This window comes from Benincasa hispida, chromosome 1 (assembly GCF_027475165.1).
Source record: "Benincasa hispida cultivar pf3 chromosome 1, pf3_genome.v1.1, whole genome shotgun sequence".
Taxonomy (NCBI): Eukaryota; Viridiplantae; Streptophyta; class Magnoliopsida; order Cucurbitales; family Cucurbitaceae; genus Benincasa; species Benincasa hispida.
In genome coordinates this window covers 27,050,520-27,074,113 of record NC_143478.1, presented here as the reverse complement: position 1 = coordinate 27,074,113, position 23,594 = coordinate 27,050,520, and positions in this window count along the sequence as shown.

The following is a 23,594-nucleotide window of genomic DNA, read 5'->3' as shown; positions in this document are numbered from 1 at the left end:
TTAAATGCCATAACGAAAAAAAAAAACTATGGTTTATATGTTGCATACAATAGAATATTAAAACTATAGTTTATAAATATAATATGATAAGTTAGTTATTGTATTTATTTATAATTTATTAATTATATGATAATTCATATTTATTTTTTTAAATAACCGGCCTTAGTGGGTGGTTATACATGGTTTTATGGTAACTGTGAGATAAAAGGAAAATAGTTTTTCAAATCATTCAATTGAAACATCTCACATAATTCACTATCGAGTAAAAAGAGTTTTACTACACGATAGTTTTAAAGAGACTAAACGATAGAGCATCGAGTTTACTATACGATAGTACACTTTACTAAACGATCGAGTAATAAGTCTATGCGATAGACCTTCTTCTTCTATACAATTATTCATCGTATATTCGATCGTTTACTTCCTCCTTCCCTCTATCCAAATTCATACAGAGCCCAAAACTCCTAGATTCTCACACCGAGAATAGCAAGGTAATCTTATGGTGGTGTCTTGTTCTGTTTGAGGATTAAGGATCGAGTTTTACTCGCTGGTGATCGAGGATCCTTAGTTTGATCTTTGCATTCGTGGTGTTTGGATGCGTTGGTGACTGATTGAGAGAAATATGTGAAGAAAGAGTTCTTCAAATGTATTGTCACTCAATCCTTTGTATTTAATTGAAAAATCATGTTGTAATTTAGTCCTTAATGCATAATTGTTTCCGTTTGATTGTAAATGTTTATGTTCTTTCACGATCGAGTTTGGAACGGTCTACTTTCGCTCAAAGGTCCTCTAGTTTTAGAATTCCTTCATGTTTCAATTGAAGTGAAAATCCCATTGTATCCATTACTAAAATTAATCTTACCATTAGAATAGCATTAAAATCCATAACCTGTTTAGTGTTCAAATTGCGTCAAGATAAGAATATTAGTTGTCAACGCATTCACAACAAAACAATCCCTAAGTTTGACTCTAGACTCACCAGAACTCTAGTTAAGCTTATACTTGGGTTTAACTAGATAAAATAGTGCATTAGAACCCATATTTCAACATTCATTTCATTGCATGGTATGAATGCATCAAGTTTTTGGTTTTTGGTACCGTTGTCGGGGATTGCAGTAACCAAATATGCTAAGACTATTGTTTTTTTTTTCCGTAGATCTCAATTGTTGGAGTAATGTACCTTTGTTTGTGAATAAGGTACAAACATTTTATAAGTGAGGGATCTACACCTAAACTTGTATACGACCCGGAAATCGTGAGAAATTTTCGCAGAAGACAAAGAGTAAATAGAAGAAGACAATAAAAGAATTAGGATCAAAGAATGGCAGATCAGCGAGATCATCCACAAGAACCGTATGCAGTGATCAATAATAATGTTGATATCCTTGCCAACACCATTCGTTTGGCAAATGATCGCAATAGGCCCATCAGGGACTATGCATCATCTAACTTGTATGATTTCTCATCAGGAATCATGCGACTAGCTTTCAATGGAACGATATTTCGAATGAAGCCTGTAATGCTTCAAATTATTCAGATGATTGGCCAATTTAGAGGAAGGCGTGTCATAGATCCTCACACCCATTTGAGGAGTTTCATTGAAATTTGCAATACATTTTCAATCGAGAGAAATTCTTCCCCGAGGAGACTTATTGTTGCACCTACACAGAGAATCGCACCACAACCAAGGAAGCAGCCACATATCCAAAATAACAATAAAAATAAACTAAACTATGAATGCAAGGTATAGATAGAGTAGAAGACGTTCTTGGAAAATTAGGAGTGTTGTCACCGTAATGAGTCTTCCATGCAGGAGATTACTCTCAACTGCTTGGGTGAAAGAGCTTACCCTAACCATTGGAACTTCCGGCAATTGTTGGGCATATGTTTGCCACCATATACTTAGAATTACCTTCAGCTCATGCGATTGATTGCCCTTCTATCTTGGGGTCAATACTGGCTTTTAGCGTCTATACTTCAATATTGGTTACAACTTGGTCGCACAAGCTGCAATACTCCCAAGATAAAAAGGTTGCCTATAGAGACACAAAACTAAACAAACAATGAGCTGCCAAGTCCCTGACAACGACGCCAAAAACTTGATAACTAAAATTACGTGGACGCAATATGCGATGCATGTCCTTAATGTATGCGTTGATTATCATGCGTCATGGTCATGCGTTGGAATGACTTTACGTTAACAAATGTATGCGATGACCATGTGTTCCTGTCAAAAGTTTTCTTACGCTTACGCCAAGTATCGTGCGAACGCAAGTTTTTCTTGGGTGATTCGAGGTCGAACTCAGGGACTTGTAGCTAGATGAATGCGGTAATGTGCATGCGACAGTTGAATAAAAGAATGGTGGAGGGGTTTCTATGCTAACACTACTCCTACTTCTAACTAACAGACAATGCAATGGGAATATGAATGAGAGGTAGGGACACGAAAACTATTGATAGGAAGTAAATGGATGGAAAAATAGATAAAATGTAGAGATGTCTTCATTGCAACCCTTAAAAGTGACCGCAAGGGCAACCTCAGCCAACACAAGCTATGAGATCATGCTACACACACTGAAAACCTAAATCTAGGACGTATGCGGTGTGTATGCATAAATGTCGAGATGATCGCATACAACCACCATATCCTACTTCTTGGACGCAGCCATTGTCCTCTCCGTAGGGTGCATACGCTGTGCAATAACAAATGGAGCTTATTCCTAAGTCTCCATTCTTGCTTATGCAAACTTCATCTAGCCCTCTCGAGCATCGATTCTAACCTAGCTCTTTCGAGTCTTAGGTTCTTTCATTAGACTTTCTCTCGAGTAGCTATAAAGGTGTGATGGACGCATACATAAGACAAGGTAACCACATAAACTTGGCTGACGCAAGATTATTCCTATCTCTAGTGAACAATAGCTTACATTGCTTAATGCGATCAACAACTTACCCTCTCGGGCAGTTGGTTGTTGCTGACTTTACTTATAGATAAGTATTGCGTTAGCCTATAGATAGGTGTTGCTACAACTTCACACTAAGCAAATAAGGTTTTCTCACACACTCGCACAACGCACACTTCTCGGTGGTTTGCTACATGCTTCATATCTCTAATCCACATGACTAAGTATGCGATACTCTAGCAATCTCACTAAGTGATGCAATGAAAGTTAAATATGCTAAGTAAAGAAGATGAAGATGGAATCGGAGGAAACACAGAAATTCATTGAACACATAATGTATTAATTCCTTAATCACAAAATGTAATACAATACAATATAAGAAAAGAGGAGAAAATGAAGTGACCGGCTGGAAGCAATGACTTGCTTCCAGCAGATGTGCGTCAAGGCTACCGGTGGTGCCTTGGATTGGAGGTGGAGCTGACTCTTCCGAGATCTAGCTCTAGTCGAAGGCTCCAGTCGTCACTCGGAATGGTGGAAGGAGATGAAGAACTCTCAAGCTTTCTTCTCACACATTTGTCTGGATCGTAGGGATAACCCTGGATGATTTGAAATTTTGCTCATCGGCTTCTTTATATAGAGCTTGGATCGCCGACAGCATTAATCGACTACTCTGATTTGACATTCGCGGCGCGTTAGTCCTTTCTGAATCCTTGCGGCTAATAGAGTGGTAGGTGAAATGTCAATATAAGCTTTTGATTTTCCCGAGATGTATGTTGATGCTTTCATTCCACCAACCTTGCATTGATCCATCTATTATGCATTATCGTGTAGCTGTAATCATTCAGTGACCGCATTCGCTTAATACTGCAAATTCGACACAATGATCACAATCGCTTGACGAGCACAACTCCCATGCGATGGACGCATGCAGCTTATTACCGCAACACCCATGCATTGATCCAACGTTTTTGCCTTTGCGATGGAGAGTTTCTCTTCATGCGGTCGTCTATGCGGTAGTTCGGCTTTCGTGTTTGCGCCCACTTCCTGTGTTAGCTACAAGAATAGACAATTGAATGCATAATAACGCATAATAATTGTTTAGCCGAGATTCTCAATGTTGAACGCCGCAAGCTCCTTTTCTCATAAATTCCTAACATAATTGCCGCATATTCTGCTTAATAGTCCTCATAATTCTAAATAAAAGGCCTAAGATGACATGCATTTCTGCATGTCATCAATGCATTGGTGACTGATCGAGGGAAATACGTGAAGAAAGAGTTCTTCAAAGGTATTGTCACTCAATCCTTTGTATTTAATTTAAAAATCATGTTGTAATTTAGTCCTTAATGCATAATTATTTCAGTTTGATTGTAAATGTTTATGTTCTTTCACGATGGAGTTTGCAATGGTCTGCTTCCACTCAAAGGTCCTCTAGTTTTAGAATTCCTTCATGTTTCAATTGAAGTGAAAATCCCATCGCATCCATTACTAAAATTAATCTTACCATTAGAATAGCATCAAAATCCATAACCTGTTTAGTGTTTAAATTGCGTCAAGATGAGAATAATAGTTGTCAACGCATTTACAACAAAACAATCCCTGAGTTTGACTCTATACTCACCAGGACTCTAGTTAATCTCATTGGGTTTAACTAGATAAAATAGTGCATTATAACCCATATTTCAACATTCATTTCATTGCATTGTATGAACGCATCAAGTTTTTGGTACCATTGTCGGGGATTGTGGTAACCATATATGCTAAGACTATTGTTTTTTTTTATTTTTTATTTTCGTAGATATCAATTGTTGGAGTATTGTACCTTTGGTTGTGAATAAGGTACAAACATTTTATAAGCGAGGGATCTACACCTAAGCTTGTATACGACCCGAAAATTGAGAGAAATTTTCGCAGAAGACAAAGAGCAAATAGAAGAAGACAATAAAAGAATTAGGACCAAAGAATGGCAGATCAGCAAGATCATCCGCAAGAACCGCGTGCAGTGATTAATAATAATGTTGATATCCTTGCCAACACCATTCGTTTGGCAAATGATCGTAATAGGCCCATCATGGACTATGCATCACCTAACGTGTATGATTTCTCATCAAGAATCATGCGACTAGCTTTCAATGGAACCGGATTTCAAATGAAGCCTGTAATGCTTCAAATGATTGGCCAATTTTGGGGAAGGCGCGACATAGATCCTCACTCCCATCTGAGGAGTTTCATTGAAATTTGCAATACATTTGTATTCCCAAACATCAATCCAGAAGAAGTTTGATTCACATTATTCCCATTTTCATGGTATGATGACTTTAGAAAGTGGGCATACTCACTTGAACCAGACGAAATCACATACTGAGGGAAAGTAGTAGAAAAGTTTATGACAAAATACTTCCCTCCGATGGAAAATGTGAAGAGGAGATGGGCAATTACTAATTTTCAGCAAGAAGAAAATGAAATGCTCAGTGATGTGTGGGCAAGATTCTAGAGGTTAGTAAGAGACTACATGCATAACAGACTCCTGATTGCCTACAGATGGAAATTTTTTACTATGATTTAAACTCAGCATTGTAAATAGCAGTAAATGCCATTATAGCAGGCGAATTGTTGGATAAAACATATGTTGAAGCTAAAAACATTCTTGATCGAATCTCGAAGAATTATGAAGACTGGAAGGATAATGAATATATTTTAAGGTCAGTTGACAGACAAAGTAATGATTACATTGTATCGCTTCATACGTAGGTGAGCACAATGACTAACCTACTACAGGCAATGACCATGACCAAATCTGGCACAAGAAATGGGCAAGTGAACACAATTACTTAGATGACTAATGAATGTTGCATTCTTTGTGAAGAACCTCATTCTTTTAAGGTATGCCTAGGAAACCCATAATTCATTTACTTTATAAAAAAATAACTCTTTCTCTAACACCTACAACCCTGGTTGGCGAAATCACCCCAACTTCTTATGGAGAGGAAATCAGCAACCGCAAGCTAACTTTCATAATGGCCCTAAAGATGGACAACCTAGGTTCCATAAAAGACAAAATGGGCATCAACAAGCAACAAGCTCATTTCAGCCACTAACCACCTCACCTTTAGAAAACTTGTTGAAGGAATATACATAAAAGAATGAACCAGTCCTTCAAAAGCAAGTGACATTGTTCCGCAACCTTGAAATCCAAATGGGACAAATCGTATGGGAATTGAAGAATAGACCGCAAGGTTCACTTCCAAGCACCACAAAGATCCCTTCCGTGTGGGGAATTCAGGAAAAGAACAATGTCAAACAGTGAACTTGAGGAGTGGACTTATTACAACAGAAACTTTGAAGGAAAAGTCAAACAAAACCTTTGAAGAAGCACAAAAATATTCATCTGATAAAAGCAACATTCAACCATCGCAAGAAACTCAAGAGGAACATAGAGATGCATCTGCAATAGCTTTTACATCAACGACATCAAATAAGGTACAACTATCTTCATTCTCATAGAGATTAAGAAAGAAAAATGATGAATGCCAGTTTCAATGCTTTCTAGGAATGTTAAAAAAACTACACATTAATATCCCACTCAAAGAAGTGTTAGAACAAATGCCAGCGTATGCCAAATTTCTGAAGGATGTTATATCCAAAAAGAGGAAAATAGGCAATTACGAGACAATGGCATTGACACAAGGTTGTAACACAATAATTCCTCCAAAGATGTGGGGTCTAGGGAGTTTCACAATTCCTTGCTCCATTGGTGGAATTTACATCAGTCATGCCCTATGAGATCTAGGAGCAAGTATTAACCTTATGCCCTTGCCAATTTTCACACAACTAGAAATTGGAGAGCTCACGTCTGCTACAGTTAATCTACAATTAGCAGATTGATCTTTGGTGCACCCAGAAGGTAAGCTCGAAGATGTGCTAGTTAAAGTAGACAAATTCATTCTACCTATAGACTTCATCATATTAGATTATGAAGCAGACAAAGACGTGCCCATCATTCTAGGAATACCGTTCTTATCTACGGGCAGAACCCAGGTTGATGTGCATAAGGGAGAAATTATGATGTAAGTCCATGGCCAAAATTTGAAATTCAATATCCTGAAAGTGATGAACAAACCAGATGAGATCAACGCATGCGGGGTAGTTAAGTTGGAAGAATAATGGCCTTGCAGGCTTGAACTTGAAATTGATAAAGAGATTGAATTGGAAGATGTGGCGATTGTAACAATTGATCTTGCTATGTGGTGAAAGAGATATAGATGAATTGTGAATTATTGAGTTTTGAAGATCGGGATGGAAAAATCAATCCTCCACTTAAGCAGTCACTAGTGTTGGAATTAAAGGCTTTTCCTACCTATCTAAAATACACGTTCCTTGGTTAGGATGAAGTCCTACCAGTCATTAACTTAGCTACACTCCCAAAGGAGCAAGAAGTTGTTTTGTTGAAAGTTCTAAAGAAATATAGCAAGGAAATAGGATGAACTTTTGCTGACATCAAGGGTATCAGTACGTCCTATTGCATGCACAAAATAAGACTTGAGAAAGGAAAAGGAGGATCTATCGAGCATCAACGTAGACTGAACCCTACAATGAAGTAAGTTGTTAAAGAGGAGATCATCAAATGGTTGGATGCATGCATTATTTTCCCCATTTCTAATAGCATATAGGTCACTCCCGAGTAATGTGTTCGAAAAACAGGAGGAATGACCGTTGTCCCCAACTGGAACAATGAGCTACTACCAATGCGTGCAATTATGGGGTGGAGGATATGCATGGATTAGAAAGCTCAATGTAGCGACCAAAAAGGACCACTTTCCCTTGCCATTCATTGATCAAATGGTATACAGATTAGCAGGGAATGAGTTCTTTTGCTTCCTGGATGGCTACATAGGATATAATCAAATCATGATCGCACTAGAAGATCAAGAGAATACAACTTTCACATGCCCCTATAGGACATTTTCCTTTCGACGCATGCCGTTCGGATTGTGCGATGCCCCTAGCACCTTTTAGAGGTGCATGATGGCCATCTTCTCTGAGTATCTTGAAGATTCAGTAAAAATATTTATGGATGACTTCTTGGTTTATTGCAAGACATACAAAAAATGTCTAGCAAACCTCGAGAAAATTTTGAAAAGGTGCGAGGACAGCAACTTGGTCTTGAATTGGGAAAAAATGACATTTTATGGTAACTGAAGGGATCGTGCTTAGACATTGAGTATCCAAGTCCAGATTAGAAGTCGACAAGGTAAAGATTGGCGCCATAGAAAAGTTACCACCGCCTACATGTAAAAACATTGAGAAATTTCCTTGGGCACACAAAATTTTACCAAAGATTTGTGAAAGATTTTTCCAAGATTGCTTAACCGATGAATTTACTATTACAATTTTGTAGAACCTTTGAATTTGACTCCAACTATCTGAGCGCATTTGAAAAAATGAAAGAAGTGCTAGTGACAACACCAATTTTGATCGCACTCAATTGGTCAGATCAAGGAACTCTTAAACAAGAGTATCCATGAGCGAATGCGGATCTTTCGATTTCATTGCGACAAAATTACCACACATACATTCTAAGAAACAAATATGCATTGTAACACTAATTACAGGCATGCTTTAACAAAAAATATACAAAAGACTGAGTAAATGTACCAGTTGAAGACATTCTTCACTCGAACTTAGTCCAATGGAAGTGAACTCCTCTATGCTTCTTATCGCCCAGCAAACAATCACCTAACAGTACAACAGTCCTCTACATGATCGGCAGTGCACAAACCAACATCAACTAGGGATGACACCACCACTTGAAGCCCTTGGTATTCTTGGAGTGAGAATCCAAAGGGTGGACTTTGATGGAATTGGTAGACAGAAGAGAAAAAGATGATCATGTAGTACGAACAAGCAAGTGGGAGATAGTAAATGACTATCGTATAGTTGGGTGCTTGTCGTTTAAAGAAAGGTACATGATGGTGTAGGTATTACTAAGCGATCGTCTAGAAAAAGGTAAGCAATCGTTTAGGTATGCATGGCATGCTATGTGATCGTTTAGAAAAAGTAAGCGATCATTTAGAAATCGCGTGCGATTGGTTAGTGTGTGGATGTGCGATCGTTTAGGACGATGGGCATTATCTCATAGGCTCTCAACGCTAAGTAATCGTAAACTTCTCACACCACGAGTGAATTTTTTTCGTGTCTTACAAAATGAAAAAACAATTTTCATTTTATTCTTCAGTTACAAGAATCGAATCCGATCTTCCCTCTTTCGCACGATTCCGGAGAAATTCTTGGCGAATTATCTCATAACCGCCTAATGAATTAAAAGTGATACTTCAACTCTATGTGTTTGTTGCGCCTGTGACTCCTAGGCTCCTTAGAGTTCGCCACTGCCTCACTATTATCACAATAGAGTGTAATGGTCCTAGACATATTTGGAACAACTTCCAGCTATGTCAAGAACTTTATGAGCCAGACGGCCTCCTTAGTAGCTTTACAAGCCACTACGTACTCCACCTCCATAGTGGAGTTGGCAATGCACCTTTATTAAGTGCTTCATCGCACTACAACTCCTCTGTTAAGAGTAAAGACTGACCCTGACGTGGACTTGTGAGAGTCCTTATCAGTCTAAAAGTCAGAATCCGTGTATATAGTAAGGATCAAATCCCTAGATCCATACACGAGCATGTAATCCCTCGTTCTCTTAAGATACTTGAGGATGTTCTTCACTGATGTCCAGTGACCCTGGCCTTGGTTAGACTGATACCTGCTGACTATGTCCACAACGTAGCAGATGTCTAATCAAGTACAAAGCAACGCGTATATCAACCTACCAATGGCATACGCATATGGGACCTGTCTCATTTCCTCAACCTCTTAAGGCGTCTTAGGACACATGTCCTTAGACAAAGTGACTCCATGCCCTAATGGCAGTAGGCCCCTCTTGGAGTCTTACATCAAGTACTTGAGCAACATCTTGTCAATGTACGATGCCTGAGACTATGCTAGGACTTTGTTCTTACGATCCCAAAAAATCTGTATAACCAGAACAAACTGAGTCTCTCCCAAATCTTTCATTTGGAATTGGGTCGTTTTTAATGAGTAGTATATCGTCTACATACAACACTAAGAAAACTACTGAAGCGTTGATGATCTTCCCTTAGACACAAGGTTCATCAACGTTCTGATCAAAGCCAGACGACTTGATCACAGTATCAAACCATATGTTCCAAGATCTGGATGCCTGTTTCAGCCCATAAATGGACCGATTTAGCTTGCAAACCTTTTTCTCTTGACCTTGGACTATGAATCCCTTAGGTTGCACCATGTAAATGGTCTCTTTAAGATTTCCATTCAGAAAGGCCATTTTGACGTCCATTTGCCATATCTCATAATTATAATAAGCTACAATAGACAAAATGATGTGGATCGACTTTAACATGGCAACAGGCGAGAAAGTCTCCTCATAGTCAACTTCTTCTACCTGGGTATAACCATTTGCCACAAGTCAGGCCTTGAAAGTCTGCACCTTCCCATCAGCACCCTGTTTACGCTTTTAGATCCATTTACCACCTATAGGTCTTACCCCATCAGCCTGATCTACAAGATCCCATACTGAGTTAAAGTACATCGACTCCATCTGAGATCCATGGCCTTAACCCATTCATCCCGGTCGACATCCACCATTGAATTCTGATAAGACAACGGATGCTCAATGTCACCATCTGCTACCATAGCAAGGATTTTTGTGAAACCCATATAGCAAACGGGCGGGTTCGCAACCCTCCCACTGCGTCAAGGTTCCCTCAACTCTTGAGGTGGAATCGACCTACTAGATGAACTACCATCAACAACTCTTGCTGATGAAGCAAGCTCTTCAACAACTCTTGTTGAAGTTTTAGTAGTTTCATTGAAAAGTTCACGCAACACGACTTTAATATGTGGACTATGCTCCCTAATATGATCCTCCTCCAGGAAAGTAGCATTCATGGAAACAAACACCCTCCGATGGATCATAAAAATAACCCCCTCGTGTACCTCTGGGGTAGCCTACAAAGAGGCATAACCTTGATCGTGGTTCCAACTTCTTGGGATTTGCCTTAAGCACATGTGCAGGGCAACTTCAAATGCGGAAGTGATGTAAACTAGCTTTACGCCCGTTCTACAACTCCAGAAATGTTCTCGTAACACTCTTGGAAGAAACACAATTGAGTATGTATACCGTAGTCTCCACTGTGAAACCCACAAACGAGTCTGGTAAGGAAGTGTAACTCATCATGGAACAAACAATGTCCAACAAAGTTCTATTTCTCCTCTCCGCTACACCATTTTACTGAGGTGTACTCAGCGCCGAGAGTTGGAAAATGATTCCATGTTCTATCAAATAGCCCTGAAATGCCGAGTCGAAAAACTCTCCACCTTGATCCGATCGAAGTGTTTTAATTTGTCTATCCAATTCATTTTTAACGTCAGCCTTGAACTCTTTGAACTTTTCAAAGGATTCAAACTTCTGTTGCATAAGATAAACATACCCATACATAGAGTAATCATCAGTAAAAACTGATCAAATACTCATAGCCACCTCGGGCTCGCACATTCATAGGACCACAAAGGTCAGAATGTACTAACTCAAGAGGCTCTTTGGCTCGATAACCTTTTCCAGTAAAAGGTCTTTTAGTCATCTTACCCTCAAGACATGATTCGCACACTGGTAAAGAATTTTCTTTTAACTTACTTAGAAGTCCATTCTTCACCAATCTCTCAATCCTATTGGATTGATGTGCCCTAATCGAAGGTGCCAAAGTTGGGAATTTTCTTTTGGAAAAATTTGTTGATGTTTAGAATGAGTTACAATAGTTCTAAACAATTCTGGGTCATGGAGGGAACTTATGGCTAACAGTCTTAGCACATACAAGTTACTTTCCAGATACGCTGTACAAATATTAACACCATCTTTATGAATAAAAGTATCCACATTAAACGAAATAGTGTAATTACATTGCAACAAGTACTTTACAGAAATAAGGTTCCTCTTAAATTGAGGAACAATATATACATCATGTAAAACAAGAAACCTATTCTGTAAAGATAACTGGATCCCTCCCACTACCACAGCTAAGACAACGTGCCTAGTGCCTACTCATATCATCATCTCATCAACCTCTAACTGTTGCCAGGATCTAATCCCCTGAAAGAAGAACAAACATGATTAGTGGCGACTGAATCAATTATCTAGGTAGAATCATCATTCTCCACTAAACAAGTTTTAAGTACAAGTGAATCATATTTAGCTTTATCTGCCTTGTCCTTAGCCTTGGTGGCCTTCCTTTCCTTTAGGTAGTGATGACAGTTCCTCTTCCAGTGTCCATCCTAGTTGCAGTGGAAACATTTTCCCTTTTCAACCGGCAGCAGACACCTTTTTGGGGTGACAGGTGGCGGGTAAGCAGGCGCCTTCCCTTTCCCCTTACCACCCTTCTTCTTCTTCCCCTTTGTAGAGTTAGAAGTAGAAGGTGTAGACTTCGTTCTTAAGGTCAAAGCTCTATGGAATGTCTTGGAAGATGAAGCAACATTTTCCTCAGCGTTCTTCCTCTCGTTACTTTTCAGTAAAGATTGGTAGGTTTGAAACTTGTTGAGGAGAGTTGTAAGGGTGTATATCACTTTGTTAAAAATCACATTACTAACAAAGTGCAGGAAACTTTCCGGCAAAGAATTCTGAATTACGCTAACTTGGCTACCCTAATCGATAGTAGACCCATTTGTCTCTGCCACATTGAAGTGGACCATCATGTTAAGCACATTTTCATGAACAGAGGTGCCTTCTTCCATTTTTGAGTTGAATATATACTTAAGAGCCTCGTGTTTAAGCTGTTCAAACGGTTGTCCAAACATCCCCCACAGGGACTCCATGATCTCACGTGCTGAGACCATGGGCTCATGCTTTTTGGCCAAGACGTCATTAAGACTTGCCAAAATGTAGGCTCGGGTCTTTTCATTTGCCCGTGTCCATCGCTCGTATGCCTCCCGAACATTTCGAGCGGCATTGGGAGCTGGAATAGGAGGATAGGCCTCCGTAAGAGGAAACATGAGATCCTCGATGATTAAGATTGTTGTGTTCATGTGTTTCCATGTTGAAAAATTACTGCCAGTTAATTTCTTGGTGCTAAGCAAAGAAATTGTGGCTGTGGCCATTTTCAAAACTTGTTGCTGAAAAACGAACAAAACTTTTATTAGATTTTGCTAAACCACATTTTAACCAATTAATTTTGCAAAACAATTTCAAGTACCCTAAGTGTTAAACTTCTATTTTGCAATGATACCTCAGCGAGGCAGGACAAACGTCATCGGTGGGGTGATCAGATGCCCCTTCACTGGGATGAGACCTTCTCAACCAGTAGGCAGAACCAACTCTTGGAACTGAACCTAACAAGCACCATTTATTTGGTCCAGAACTGTTAACCTTTAATAATTCCGTGTAAGTGTGACCCCTTACTTTCGGTGCCAGAGTTCGACCCTAATGAGCCTACTGTAGGGGAGAAGTAGATTAGGACAAGAGACTAAGTAACCTTATCCTCTTCCAGGAGATCAAATAAAGAAACGCGCAAAACTGCCATCCTATAGGGGGACACTCCCAGGATGCCTCGAGGTGATGCATTAAAACTTTATTCAATCCAGCGAGGGAGAATGTGGGATATGTTGTCGCACTTCCCGCTTCCACTTACTACGAACACTCTCTCCATCCACCTTGATATTGACCATCCCAAACACCATCCTTTAGAGGGACACTCCTAGGGTTCCACGAGGCCGAGGGTAGATCTCATGGTGTGGACTATATAGGAGAAACGTGAAAGGTTTAAATGAAGCATCATATGCCCCAAGTACCTCTCACTGAATGTTCTACCTAGGGGTTCATTCACCTAGACAATCGGGCTACTGATTTTAGTCTATGTCATCTTTTTAAGTCCGCTCATAAACAACTTTTGTCTATGAAATATGAACAAGTTCAAGTAGTCACATTTAAACACTTTAATGGACTGTTCTTAACTTGCATGCATGCATCAAATCTATCTAATTCACCTTTTCAGGTAGGTTCCAAGGTAGGGGTGTTACGTTTCCGTTAACTTAAATACCCCAGCCTAGCCAAAACCCGCATTAGACAAAAGGTTCCTTATAGATAGATTTTCTACACTTTAACCTTTTATTAGTCAATTTAATCCTATTAATCTGAGTAAAAGATTAAAGCCTAAGGTTTGCTAATCATATTAGAACCATGATCTTAGGTCTATGTCATCTATGTTTTAAACATTTTAGAACCATGAATTAAACCTGAGCATTCATGTCTTTCTTATTGCTTTTAGTTCTAATTTCTCTTTAACTTTTAAAAATAAACAACTAAAATACATTGCACATAACTAGGTGTTTATAACGCTTATGAAGAAACCTATGTGTCATGCTTCATGCAATGTCCGGTCATTAATAGACATAACTTTTATATACACGTAATAACCAAGCAAACATGCTTTCCATACACCCTTATACTACTTTTTGTGCATGCCAATGCTTTTTGTGCATGCATAAATATAACTTTTATATTATATGATGCATGGGCATGCTCTTACATAATTAAATCATGCTTCTATAAATTATAACATTTACAATAAAGAGATGATGCATGACCAATGCATAACCTAAGGTGGGATTTACTATATGTTCATACAATATGACATATAAATAACCATACATCTCATCTAATAAACCAAAGATTAATGGACTGGGATGAACCTTTACAAATCTGGAATGAAATAATTCTATCTATTACATTTTTCATCCAGCAAATCGGTTCACAGGTGAACCGGGTCTTGAATCGCCAGTGAAGCTCCATCGTTTAGTAAACACCGCAGGTAAATGATCGCTTAGCGCACACTAGAGGATAGCATGAAAAAGCTAAACGATCACTTAGACGACAACGAGGTTGCAAAGCCTATCGTCTAGGTGATCGCTGAATGCGGTGAAAGGTAAATGATTTAGCGTGCGTTACTGATGACAAAAACTAGTGAACACAATATGCGATGCATACCTTAAACTATACGTTAGTTTTCATGCGTCGATGGTCATGCATTGGAATGAAATATGTGTTGATCTCGTATGCGATGACCATGCATTCTTGTCATAAGTATTTTTGCGCTCACGCCAAGTATAACGCAAATGCAAGTTTCTCGGGTGATCCGAGGTCGAACTCAGGGACTTGTAGCTAGATGCTATGCGGTAATATGTTTGCAGCGGATAAATAAAAGAATGATGGGAGGTATAATCTAATAACTACTCCTACTCCTAACTAACAGACAAAGCATTGGAAATATGAATGAGAGGTAGAGACACGACAATTGTTGACGCATAGTAAATGTATGGAAAAATAGATAAAATGTGAGGATGTCTTCATCGCAACCCTTAGCTTGATCACAAGGGCAACCTAAGCCAACGCAAGCTATGCATTCATGCCATACATGCCCACCGCAAATGCACGTGATTTGTATTAGCAAACGAAACTTATGCAATCTTAATCTAGCTCTCCCGAGCATCGATTCTATCCAAGCTCTCTCATGTCTTAGGTTCTTTCTTTAGACTCTCTCTCGAGTAGCTCTAAAGGTGTGATGGACGTATACATAAGACAAGGTAATCGCAAAAGTCTGGTTGATGTAAGATTATTCCTATCTTTAGTGAACACTTGCTTACACTGCTTAATGCGACCAACCACTTACCCTCCATGGCAGTTAGTTGTTGCTGATTTTACTCATAGACAAGTATTGCGTCCACTTATAGACAAGCGTTGCTATAACTTCATACTAAACAAATAAGGTTTTCTCACACACTCTTGCAATGCATACCTCCCTATGGTTTAGTACATGCTTCATATTCCTATGTCGCATGATTAAGTATGCGATACTCTAGCAATCTCACTAAGTGATGCAATGAAAGTTAAGGATGCTAAGTAAAGAAAGATGGAGATGGAATCGAAGGAAACATAGAAATGCATTGAACACACAATGTATTAATTAATTAATCCAAAATGTAAAACAATACAATATAAGAAAAGAAGAGAAAATGAAAGGACCAGCTAGAAGCAATGTCTTGCTTCCAGTAGATGTGTGTCAAGGCTGCCGGTGGTGCCATGGAAGGGCGGTGGAGCTGACTCTCTCGAGATCTAACTCCATCAAAGGCTCTGGTCGTCACTCGGAATGGATGAAGGAGATGAAGAACTTTCAAGCTTTTTTCTAACGCTTTGGTCTGGATCACAAGGTTCCACCAGAAGGTAGAAACTTGAATGCTCTAAAATTCTGCTCATCGGCTTCTGTTTATAGAGCTTGACCGCGACAACATTAATGGACCTGCTCTAATTCTGACATTCACATCACGTTGGTCCTTTTTTGAATCTCCTGCTAACGACGTGGTAGTTGAAATGTCAACATCATCTTTTGATTTTCCCGAGATATGCGTTGATGCTTCTGTTCCACCAACCTTGTGTTCATCCCTCTATTATGGTTATCATCATGTAGCCGCAATCTTGCAATGACTGCATTCGCTTGATTATCGCAACTTCTACACGATGACCGCAATCGTTTGACAATCGCAACTCTTATGCGATGGACGCATGCGGTTGATTACGGCAACACCTATGCATTGAACATATGCGTTTGCATTTGCGATGGAGAATTTCTCTACATGCAGTCGTCTATGCGATATCCCGGCTTCCACGTCTGCATTCACTTTTTGCGTTAACTACAAAGATAGACAATTTAACGCATAATAATGTATAATAGTGGGTTAGCCGAGATTCTTAATGTTGAACGAAGCAAACTCATTTTCTCATGAATTCCTAACATAATTGCTTCATAGTCTACTTAACAGCCCTCATAATTCTAAATAAAAGGCCTAAGATAACGTGCATTTCTGCCTGTCATCAGTTACTCAACGATCGTTTAGTCAGTTACCAAGCGATGAAGCTTACTGAGCTAAACGGTTGATGACATGCATTTCTGCATGTCTTCTTAGGTCTTTTATTTAGAATTATAAGGGCTGATAAGCAGAATATGCAGCAATTATGTCAGGAATTCATGAGAAAATGAGTTTGCGTTGATCAACATGATGAATCTTGGCTAACCCACTATTATGTGTTATTATTCACACAATTGTCTATTTTTGTAGCTAACGCAGAAAGTGAACGAAAATGTGGAAGCTGGGCTACCGCATGCGGAGTAACTCTCCATCGCAAAGGTGAATGCATTCGACCAATGCATGGGTGTATGTGTCCATCGCAGAGGAGTTGCGATCGTCAAGTGATTACGGTCATCGTGTAGAGTTGCGGTATTAAGCGAATGCGATCATTGCTTGATTGCGGCTACACGATAACACATACTAGTGGGATCAATGCAAGGTTGGTGGAATGAACACATCAATGCATCTCTCGAGAAAATCAAAAGATGATGTTGACATTTCACCTACCACGCTGTTAGTAGCAGAGATTCAGAAAGAAATAACGTGCTGCGAATGTCAGAATTAGAGCAGTCCATTAATGCTGTCGGCAATCCAAGCTTTATATAAAGAAGCTGATGAGCAGAATTTCAACTCATCCAAGGTTTTCGCCTGAGGTTCCCCTTAAGACGGATCCTTTTGATCCAGAAAAATGCGTGAGAAGAAAGCTTTAGAGCTCTTCACCTCCTTCCTCCATTCCGAGTGACAACCGGAGCTAGATCTCGAGAGAGTCAGTTCCACCGTCCATCCACCACCGACAGCCTTGACGCACATCTGCTGGAAGCAAGTCATTGCTTCCAACTGGTTATTTCGTTTTCTCTTCTTTTCTTATATTGTATTGTATTACATTTTATGATTAAGGAATTAATACATTATGTGTTCAATGCATTTCTATGTTTCCTTCAATTCCATCTCCATCTTTCTTTACTTAGCATCCATAACTTCATTGCATCACTTAGTGAGATTGCTAGAGTATCGCATACTTAGTCATGTGGATTACAGATATAAAACATGTAGCAAACAAACGAGAGGTGTGCGTTGCGTGAGTTTGTGAGAAAACCTTATTTGCTTAGTGTGAAGCTAACGCAACACTTGTCTATGAGCAAAGTCAGCAACAACTAACTGCACAGGAGGGTAAGTGGTTGGTCGCATTAAGCAATGTAAGCAAGTATTCACTAGAGATAGGAATAATCTTACGTCAGTCAAGTTTATGCGGTTACCTTGTTTTATGAGCGCATCATTCATCATTTAGGCATACTTGAGAGAGTAGTCTAAAATTCAAATCTAAGACTTGAGAGAGCGGATTGGAAGGCATAAGCAAGAATGGGGATCTTAAAGATAAACTCCGTTTGCTATCACACAGTGTATGTACCCTACAGAGTGGATAATGCATGCATCCAGAAAGTAGGATACGGTGGTATGCGGCCATCACGCTCATGCGGCGAAAGCACGTGAGCGGGTTATAGAGGTTTAGGCAGGCATAGTCTTCCTGGCACTCTCGCATATACATCACATGCGTCCTAGAAATAGGCTCAAGTGTGTGTAGTATGATCGCATAGCTTGCGTTGGCTGAGGTTTCCCTTGTGGTCAAGCTCAATATTGCAATGAAGACATGTCCACATTTTATCTATTTTTCCATCCATTTACTTCTTGTCAATAGTTTTCGTGTCTCTACCTCTCATTCATATTCTCATTGCGTTGTCTGTTAGTTAGGAGTAGGAGTAGTGTTAGCTTAGCAACCCCTCCATCATTCTTTTATTCAATCGCCACATGCACATTATCGCCGAAATCGGATCACCCGAGAAACTTGCGTTCGCGTTATACTTGGCGTGAGCGCAAGAAAACTTGTGACAGGAACGCATGGTCATTGCATACATTTATTAACGCATATTGTAAGTCCAACGCATGACCACCGACGCATGATAATTAATGCATACCTTAAGAACATGCATCGCATATTGCGTCCAAGGAACTTTTGTTGTCGAGTAATTGAAATCTAATTTTCCGTCATCAATGATTGTCTATTGCGCATGCGCGTTAAATGACACCTGAGCATCCGATACTCAACGATCACTTACCCCATCGTCTACACGACTCAATCAACTCTTGATCGTCTTCTTCCTCGAAGTGCAGCACCCTTTACTTCGAACTTCTTCACGAACGACTCAAGACTCAAACTAACTTTGAATTACAGACTCGATAATAATTAATTATGTCAAAAAATGCAGGGGCCTTTGCAATTAACCGAAATTGCAAAATAATTAATCAAACCAAGGTTTCATCCCAGAAAACTCCATTAATCCGCACATCCACAAACAATTTAATAATTAAACAGAGAGTAGATATGCTGCACCCACTGCGAATGCATATGCAATTCTTTACATCAATGAAATTGGAATATCAGCAACCTGGCTTTAATACCAATTGAAGGAACTCTTAAACAAGAGTATCCATGAGTGGATGCAGATCTTTTCGATTTCATTGTGATAGAATTACCATACATATATTCTAACAAACAAATATGCATTGTAACACTAATTACAGGCCTGCTTTAACAAAACATATACAAAAGACGAACTAAACGTACCAGTTAAAGACAATCTTCACTCGAACTTAGTACAGCGGAAGCGAAATCCTCTATGCTCCTTATCGCCCAGCAAACAGTCGCCTAACAACACCATGGTCGTCTACACGATCGGCAGCACACAAACCAACAGCAACCGGGGACGACACCACCACTTGAAGCCCTCGGTATTCTCAGAGTGAGAATCCAAAGTGTGGACTTTGATGGAATTGGTAGAGGGAGGAGGAAAAGATGATCGTGTAGTACAAACAAACAAGGGGAGATAGTAGATGACTATCGTATAGTTGGGTGCTTGTCAGTTAGAGAAAGATACATGATCGTGTAGGTATTACTAAGCGATTGTCTAGCAAAAGGTAAGCGGTCGTTTAGAAATCGCATGCGATCATTTATGCACGTGTGTGTGATCATTTAGGACGATGGGCGTTATCACATAGGCTCTTAATGCTAAGCGATTGTAAACTTTTCACATCGTGAGAGAATTTTCTTCGTGTCTTACAAAATGAAAAAAAAATTTTCATTTTATTCTTCATTTACAAGAACCAAATTCGATCTTCTCACTTACGCGCGATTCTGGAGAAATTCTGAGCCAATTATCTTATAACCACCCAATTAACTAAATAATGAATATAATCATATTATATTCTTAACCTCTAGTTTGGTATCATATATCTACTATAGTATTTTCTCCTCTACCTGATATAAATCATATTTGTATCCAATTTCCTCCAAAATACTGTATCTCATACATTTAGTCAATTATATCATATATAATTGAACTCCTTTTTGTCAATTTGAACATTTCAAACTGACCCAAAAACTAATTCTCAACTTTATCCAAGCTACCAAAGGGACCTTACAGACCTATGGCTCGAAGCTCCAACGATACGTGAATAACTGACTAAACTCTTTAGCCATGAGATCCACCATCCGTTAACTGCCAGGAATTCCACTAAAGACCAGCAGTTGAACTCTTATTACCACATATATATTACTGTGTCCATCGAATATAACCAATCATGAGTAAGGTGACCCTTCACAAATGCTCGTAAGTACAGATGGGCAAATTTACCATTTTGCCCCTATTGTTACATCTCACTCTTTAAGTACCATTGATCCCTCCAATGAACAATACAACATAGTTCAACTATGTGTGAACACCTCTCGAGCCAAGAGAAGGTGTGTAGCACCACATCATTCAAGCCCTGGAATTAGCCCTTAAGGGAGTTATCTATCTACTTGCCCCTGCATCGAGGAAGAAGTGAATTCCATCTTATGTAGCTAAGTTGCCAGCTCCCAAATCAAACGAATCCTCAAAGTGGTAGGTTTGAGTCGGTGACCTGGCCATTCGTACCCATTAAAATCAAAGGACCACCCTCAATGGCAGGAGTTCCGACCTCACTCAGGATTGAGGTCATGTTACCTATGGTCATCCTAGTGAAGTGAAGTCTCTGTCATGAACAGTGTTATACAACGAGACGTTAACACTTCGTGGTTAGGTTTTATACAAAATCTTTGTATAGGATGCCCCCGCTCACATGTCCCCCTACACGAATGATTAGAATCAGATCTGTGACAAGTCACAACACTTATGACCATTCCACAAAGTGGGCTGCATCCGTAGCGTTACCAGGATAAGGTTTCCTTCATTTATCTATATACTACGGACCGTTTTATTTATCACTTAAGGCATGATATTCTTGTATGTCACCACATACATGCTTAAGTTATATACAGATTGATGGAACTCGAGAAATACGCAGCAGAATAAGGACATAATTACACTATAATTGCTTTTAACTTAAAGGAAAAGATGCATGCAATTGAAGGAAAAACAGTAATTAAAAATTACCTTTGAAACTCCCAAAACGCTTTTCCTCGCTGAATCTCGACCCGAACTCTTCCGAACCACCACTAGAGTTGACCTACTATCCTCTGGATTCAGAACCGAATTGTGGGACCCAGTGGATGATGAACCCGAGAGAGAGAAAGAGTTTGAAAAAAATGAAATGGAATTTTGGATTAGGTTTGGGTTTTAAATTCTTATCCAAAAAAATGTGATTTTTCTAGCCCAAATTTACAAAACAATTTTGGCAAAATGGAAAAAACCTTTTTCTTTCAAAATCAAATCCCATTTTATAGAAAAAAACCATGCAATAATTGCATGAACCAAATCCATAAAAACCCAACACCTATAATCCACTATCTTAGTAGGCTTAATGTCTCCACTATAAGCTAACACCTAGCCCACTATTTAGTTAGTGGAATTATCCAACAAAAGATTGGATTTTCCCACTAACTTTAGTCAAAGGGCAAAATAGTCAGTTGGTCAAAGTCAAACTTTGACCAAAAAGTCAACTTTTTGACTTTTTATGTTTTTTTCCGTGTTGACTAATTTTGACCTCCCGAGCATGAATCCATATTCATTTTCTCGAAATTCAAATCACATTTGAATATATTGTCAGTCAACGTTTGACTTTTCAAAGTCAAAAGTCAACTCTTTGACTTTTTACATCTTTGACCATTTTCATTATTTTCGGGCTTCTGAATATGAACGTATTCATATTCTTGATATTTAAATCACATTTAAATATTAAAGCTGTATCTCTAAACTGAAAAACCCGACCACTATAACACATATACTTGTCGATTTCTCTCTCTTCACCTAATTCAAATAATTCAAATCATTCTATCATATTGTTCTAATTTTATTCCATATGAGCTAGTAGGGGAACCTAATGGACCTATAGATCATGGGCGCCAACGATCCGAGTTTAGCTAGCTAAATTCTTTAGACGGAGCTAATCAACATTCGTTAACTAACGAGTCATTCCACTATAGTCTCGTAGTTGCACTCTCCTCACTATAGATATATTTGTGTCCATTTGATATAACCATGATTAATAAGCAAATCCTTCACAGATTGTTCATAATCTCAGCTGGGTCATAAAAACCGTTTTACCCCCAAGACTACATCTTGTTCCTTAAGTTCCATTGATCCTTTAATGAACAATTGGTTTAAGGTCCAACCTATAAACCGAATCCCTCTCTGGCCAAGGAGAGGGTGGGGCCCCTCATTCAAGACCTAGATTCTGTACTAAAGGGAACAACCTATCTACTATCCCTATAATGGGTAGGAGTGAATTTCGTCTTGCACCCTATGTTCCCAGCTATCCACCCGATCTTACCCATGAAATGAGAGGCTTATTGGGCCAGTGATGATGAGCTGCCCTCACCTATGTAGATCTAAGGATAATTCTGAGTGAACAGGGATTCATAAGATTAAGATTAAGTTACCTAGGTCATCTATTAACGAAATAGTCCGTTTTATACATAAAACGACATTTAGAACGTAAAAAGTGACTATTTCATGGTTCAGTCTTATGCAAACTCATTGCATAGGATGCCCCCACTCACATATCTCTATATGAACGATTCAGGATCACATCGTTTGTACTAACTACAAAGTGGGCCACATCCATAGTGTCTCCAGAATAAGGCACCCAACCTTATTCATATATTATAGACTATTTTTGCTATATATTTGAACTTGATCCACATTTATGTCACTATATAAAGTTCAAACTACATTAAATAGCCTCAGGACCTTAGTTTATTGGATTCAAGATGACAATTTCAATAACAACTTTATCGGAAAACAAAACAGAATATGTTTATTAATTTACAAACTACGAGTTTTAGGACATAAAATCCAATACAAATAAGCAGACATGATCCACTTATTGGTTTGTGGTAAAGCAAATAAAAAATTTAGCTGAGCAAAATCAAGAATTGAAGTAAAATATCATATATTATACATCACAGGCGTTCATACAAACTGTTTACAAACTACACGTCACGAGACTTCAGGGCATCAACCCCAACATCTATAAAGCGAGCCGTATTCGTAGTGTCACCAAGATCAGGTATCCCACTATAATCCTTATACTACATACCTATTTAGGTTATCACTTAAGGCATAATCCACTTGTATATCACATATACATGCTTAAGTTTATATAAGATAACCATGGAGCTTTGTTTATTGGATATGAGTAAATACCAGAATGAAATAACAATTATTTTATTCA